The 6,388-nt window shown below is 36.2% G+C and overlaps 1 long non-coding RNA gene across 1 annotated transcript; it reads left to right on the top strand.

Moving 5' to 3' along the window:
• Positions 1-1,056: 1,056 nt before the first annotated feature.
• LOC113234824 lies at positions 1,057-2,099 on the top strand. The gene is made up of 2 exons (XR_003310814.1): positions 1,057-1,306; positions 1,810-2,099. It is a non-coding gene; the product is annotated as an uncharacterized LOC113234824 (long non-coding RNA).
• The last annotated feature ends 4,289 nt before the right edge of the window (positions 2,100-6,388 follow it).

Genomic DNA, 6,388 nt, shown 5'->3' with positions numbered 1-6,388 from the left:
AAAACTAAAGTAGTACTAGCAAGTAAAAGGCTTGTGACTATGCTGACCTCCTTCATCGTCATCCCACGTTTTAATTATCCTTTTTTTCTGATCCCGGGCCATTTATTTTAAAAATTTTAAATCGTTCTGAATTCCCTTTTCCTTCACGATTGTTACGTTTGTTCGATCCGCATCGTCACTCCCATCAAAATTCTAATATAAAATTATATGGCCTTTTTGGGGTGAGTATTGTATATTGAGTTATTTTTTTTTTTTTTTTTTTTAGTTTATTCATAACAAAAAGAAAAATATTTACATTATTCTTTTCTCTAGGTAAGAAACCTTATGGTTTAACGGCCTAGTGAAGAGTTGACAAGCTTTTAGTTTTATAGGAAGTGTTTTGTAATAATTATACCTTTTTATATAAATTTATTATTTGTTACAGCCTTCCTTTTCCTCTTTTATCATCTCTTACAATAAATCTTGTGGACCAAAATTTCTGCATTGTCATTTCTCTAAGGCCAGGCTACCAGGCTGTTGTCTCACCTACCTCGAAAATAAAAGAGCGTGAAGTTTATGTGTGTACTATCGATAACCTAGTAAACTATAGGACTATAAATTGCAGAATAATTAGTTAAGGTCTTAAATGAACTCAAATTGAGGTTATCAATAAGATTTGCTACGTTTTTGATAATATTTATTGTAACACTAATTTCATAAATTTACTTCTAGAACGTGTACTACTTATGTACGGTTTTTGCACCGTACAATACTTTGCTAACTTAACAACCTACATATTGCACGTGTAAATGCTCATAAAAGACGGTTGACAACTCGCTTTACTAGCGATCGGCCACAGATAAGCATTCAAAACTATACTGTACACTTTTTACTTAATATATCAATTTATTACGGAAACTGTGGTTTGCGTCAACTCTATATCCTACTCTACTTAATAATACTCCAATCTTAGACGTTCAGAGAACCATACAACTTAGTAAATACTAATTGTTCGATTTTTTTTATAATATCAAGTGACGGGACGAACAAGTCGTGCGCTTGACGATAAGCTACTGTAACGAAAAACGTTACATACCCTTTTTTTCTACGTAATCGGTTAAACGAGTGCTAATGCTTACGCGTGGATTCTCTGCGGCTCGCATATAAAAGGAGTTGCGACGGCGTCCGCGCCACATTTCTCACGAGCCGGCATCGCCTACGCGCGCTCCTAAATACTTAAATTGCAAATATAAATCCGCATTTCGGCAACTACGACAATTGCTTTTGATATTAACAACTTGTGAGTATAAGAAGTTCCCGTATTCGGGTGAGTATTCCAATACCACACCACTTATTTTCGAAATTCGCTATTTTTGTAAAATGGCGGTCGCGGAATGTGCATTCGTTAATTACGCGGTTCCTGTACACCCATAGGTCGAACAAATACGTTCCCTTACGGCTGGCAGCAACAATCCAGCAGCCAGTTATTTAATTTTGACGAATCCGCGTAATTAACGAAGGCACATGCGATGCCACGCGGTTTTACGTGACTTGACCTTTTGAACTTTCCTTTTAGTCAACGTGTCATTTCACAATTGTATTTATTTCGTTTTATGTAGCTTTGTTCTTGCTTGTGGGTGCCTTCTGCCTACCCACAAGTACTTAACCTTTTTTATTGTTCAGTTTAAATTCCGTTGTGATTTCTCCCGGCAGCAGGATTAATACGTAAGCGTTCCCTCATTGGGTAAAGCATTCCTTAAGCTGCCGGGACGGAATCGCAACGGGCGCGTGCACAGCAGCGCAGTATACCCGCACTGTAACATGTTACAGGAACTCCGTTAGGGTTTAAAACCCTCGGCCACTACGTGGCCAACACCATCTACAAGCGACGCGCGTCGTGCCTGGCAGCCGCAGTTCCGGGTTCACTTCCCGTCGGAGCCCTTCTTCAACACCTTCCGTCTCCGACACGACAAGGCGCCGGCTATCTACATTCCAGCCGGCCTTTACCCAGGGGAGTGCATAACCCCGGGAGTGCTAACGATCCGTACCTTTAGGCCGGAGCCCACGTAATCATAAATTTTTATGTACCCTGGGATTCATTCATTTTTTTTATTAAAACAGTTAACCGCCCTACCTTCTTTCATTTTCACCCCTAACTAGGGAAAGGTAGGGAACCCAGGTTACGCTACACGCCTGTCTATAACAGTTGCAGTACCACTGAAAGTTTTAAATCGCAAGGACCTGAGCGGTACTGCCACCCTGCGACATAAGTTGACAAGTCTCATGTGCCTGTAATTTGACCATTTACTTTATTCATGACTACTGAGTCAATGAAGTTTTAAAATGGTCAAATTATCATTTGTTATTTGTATTTTAAACCTCTGTTATAATTTATCATCAACACCGCTTGTTTAATGGTTAGTCATGGTTAGCCGTTCGGATTTGACACTCAAGTCAGTCTCCGATTGGGGCGACGGCAATATTGTGTCTATTCTTCACAAAACGGATCCATTTGAGCCGACTCCGATTTTTCGTAATATACATACCGAGAGAAAGATTTGTAGGCCATACAAATTTTTCTCTCGGCCTGGGAATCGAATCTGGGACCTCTGCGTGGCAGCCCAATAAGAATCATAACCGTTCGTCCACGGAGGCAGTTAATAAGCCCCGCTGCTGTATGTGAATGGAGTTATCATACTAGTCTTATTATACTATTATTGAATCTTCCTTGATAATGAAGAACGTTCTAGTAAATTTAGTATTTTTATCATATTTTTACTAACTTCAGAAAAAAGTTCTAGAAATTATATTTGTGTGTAGCAATCTACACAGGTGTGCGTAATTTAGTAAGACGGGCACGGACGATAACTCGCTTTCCACGACAAAACACTTGAGTGGGGTTCGATATAAATCGTTTGACCGCGTCCGGAGCCTAAAGCTATCGGCTACTACTTCGAAATAAAAAAGGAGTTATAGACTTTTAGAGCAGTTAAGTACATGTAGAATATTAAATAAGTCAAATGTAAAACAAACAGTCTCCTAACAACGTTATCCATTTAAACGGGGCTGAATGCAAATTATCAAGGCATACCTAAGATACGAGCTGGGGTCAGATAATTATATATTTAACTAGGTGCCTACATTTATATTATGTGACCTGTTACAAAAAGGATCAGGTAATATTTTCCTGTAAAGTAAGAGGTATTTCCAAAAGGCAAGTAGAACGCCCTCCTGTATATGTTTTAGCGAAATCTAGTGTGTAGATCAGTGATGCCATACTGATTTATCCATAGATCTACGGAATTTTAGTCTAGCCTACGAAAACGTAAATTAATGGCAAATCTACTGATTTTCGTTCACCCACTCAAAAATAATAAAAAAATTAATAACAATTGTGCGTAAAAAGAAACAACAGAAAAAATCGGCAAGGATAAAAATCAGTACAGAGTGCTAAAAAAAACCGACCTTAAAAGACCTGTTTGCCAAGTTTTATTGAAATCGGTTACCGGAAAGTGTGCGAAGCAGGATTCAACCCCTAGTTCTCCACCTTTAGAGGTGGAATATTTTCTCCAAATTTAAATGGGACCACTACTGAGGTACCCTCTTTCTAACAAAAAAGAATCATTAAAATCGGTTCACAAAGTTATCGCATAACATACATAAAAAAGAAATACATGATAGAAATACACATAATTGAGAATCTCCTCCTCTTTTAAAGTCGGTTAAAAAGAGCACATTAAGATTGAAATTAAGATTTAATTTCAACTCTATGATGTTTGCTAAAAAAAAGATTCCTAAGCGTCAAAATTGGTGAACTTGGCTACACATACACTCCGTAAGTCCACAGTGTAGTTGTTGGCATCAGAAAGATTGAATTGATTGCATGAAAAGGAAAACTATCCGCAATTCACTCCTTTTAAACAATACTTACAACAAATAATTATTTTTGGATTTTCCGTTGACTTGACCTTTAAACTCCCATCTATAATTTCGCTTGTGTACTCTTAAGGATCAAAATTGTGAACTATGGTGACACACAAAAGATTATTTTATGATACATGCAAACGTGAAAAGTTTTAAAAATAAATAAATTGTGTGCATATTATTATCATTAACGTCCTATTTATAAGCTCTTATAATCTGATTCCTGTACAATTTTTTTTTTATTCTAGTGCTAGTGTTTTGTGGCTACCGTTTTTGTTTACATGACCTAATGGTATACATGACATAAACGATTTATTATATATGCACCTAATATATATTTTTTAATGAAAAAATAAATAAACGTATTTTTAATATCAAGGGTAGAACCAGTTATAACGTATTTATTAGAACAAACCTGAAAAAAATGTTTATGATCCTTGATATATTCCTTTTTTATGTCTGATTCGTAATGATTTAATTAGTTTATATGGACGTAGTTATAATAAAAAGATCCAAGTCACAATTGGTAAGTTTCGAGAAAGTGGAAGTTAAAATTTTCGAAAATTTAAAATTTTAACTGCTACTAGAATTCTCAACCAATCTCCATTTTTTTTAGTCAAATTGAAATTTTCACTATATAGTTTCGCATCAATTACCAAACATTTCGTAAATTATTAATTAAAGCAGTTTTTTTAAATAGGATTTGAATCATTTTAATTTGGCATGGCAAAAAAAACTTTTGCGATTATTTTGCAAAAATAATCCAAAATGTGCAAAATATGTATATTAAATGTTTTATTTTAATTACGTAAATATAATTGTTTTTAAGAATTTTAAAGAATCTCAGTTAATTGTCCTATGTTTTGAACTATAATAACACTACATTCCAACATAACTTTATCATTTTCTACAGTAATAAAAATTGCATACTTAAAAACAATAGAACTATTAAAATCTGTAACAAAATTAATAATGATTTACACAGTAAGTAGAAATTTGGTTATTTTGCAAAATAGAGAACTGTCGGGTTCTTGTATCCACTGAACCCCTACCTTTGTCTCCACATCCAATGCATCAGACCATCCTTTAATGAGAATATGTAGGTTCTTCCACCAATCTTGAAAATAATTCCGTGGACAAACAGTATATCGTTTGCGGAACTTTTCCTCCGACATGTTAAAAGTGATCGCCTTTCTATAATTTTCTTTTATTTAAAGCCTGTACTTGGGCCAAATCCACCTCATGAGCACTTTCCAAAACATTGAAATAGCCGTGCAACATCTTCAATAAACGATAAATGTATTGAAAATTACTTTCAACTTACTACATAAACGTTAGCCTGTTAAAGATAAATACGTTCCCCCAAAGTTTCTTATGTGGTTAAAATGTTAAAATATTTAGCGCGTTGCCAGTTGGCAACGGTTTAGTTTTGTTTTATCCTTTAACCATTAGCGCGATAGCAAATGCTGAACGTGTCACATTGGCAACAATTGTTTGTGGTTTAGCTTCGGTTTTACCGTTGACAATTAGCGCGATTGGCCCCCTGGGCGGTGTCTCGACGCACATCAAAGGAGCCAAATAGGCAAATACGCAAGTAAACCATCCACACTATGGATACATTATTTTAACTTCTTATTTGGCTCCATGTGTAGATGGTTATATTTATCAGTGTCTGCATGTTTGTCTGTAAGTAAGTCACATATTTTTATAAGTACATCACACACCCAATAGCGAACTCAAGTGGACATGTGAAATGCCGCCATTATGTGCAAAGACATTTATGCTCAAGCCCCACAGAGGTGGCCACGAAAGCGTTTCGGGCGCGGGAATTTTTGTAATGTACGAGTTTATGTGAACTCTGCTACACTGATACGCCGATGACGCGGCCGACTCGCGCGCGGCCACCTCTATGTGGCCAGAGCATTAAAGATTTTACTATGAAACATGTTATAAAATACCAGGTTCGCCATTTCGGAATGTTTTCGCAAACGGTGTGGCGATAATACAAATGATTGTTACAAATTTTCAAAAAGGTTCTGTTGTGGTTGGTTTGAGGGTATTGTTTTCTGTTTACGTGCGCGGCAAGTATGTAGAAAAGAGTTGCTATACACCTGAAAATTTGCTGTTGTGGTTGTCACAATAGTATTTACGTAGCTGCTTATTTACATAGTTACAAAGTCGCAAATCTACATATTTCTAGGTTCTTTGTCATCAGTTTATAGAATTTTGATTGAAAGATATCATTGATTTGAAATATATTGTTCCCTTTTCGTCTTTAAATAAAGACAAATTCGAAATGTTGGTGCGCAAAACTGATCACAAACGCAAAATTTTTGGAGGGAAATAAAAGGATACATGTTGTACAGTCAACTACCTAGCTGTAGCTAGCTGGCTATACATGAGTGGTCAGGGAAAGCTGTACTATCACTAACAACCCTAGTTGCCTACCTAACAGCCTAGCCCTAACCATACGCTACGGAATATA

The sequence above is a fragment of the Hyposmocoma kahamanoa genome, unplaced genomic scaffold (assembly GCF_003589595.1).
Source record: "Hyposmocoma kahamanoa isolate Upper Pololo Valley unplaced genomic scaffold, ASM358959v1 86, whole genome shotgun sequence".
NCBI classification, from domain to species: domain Eukaryota; kingdom Metazoa; phylum Arthropoda; class Insecta; order Lepidoptera; family Cosmopterigidae; genus Hyposmocoma; species Hyposmocoma kahamanoa.
The sequence above is the reverse complement of the archived record's forward strand: the minus strand, read 5'-3'. Positions and strand labels throughout refer to the sequence as shown.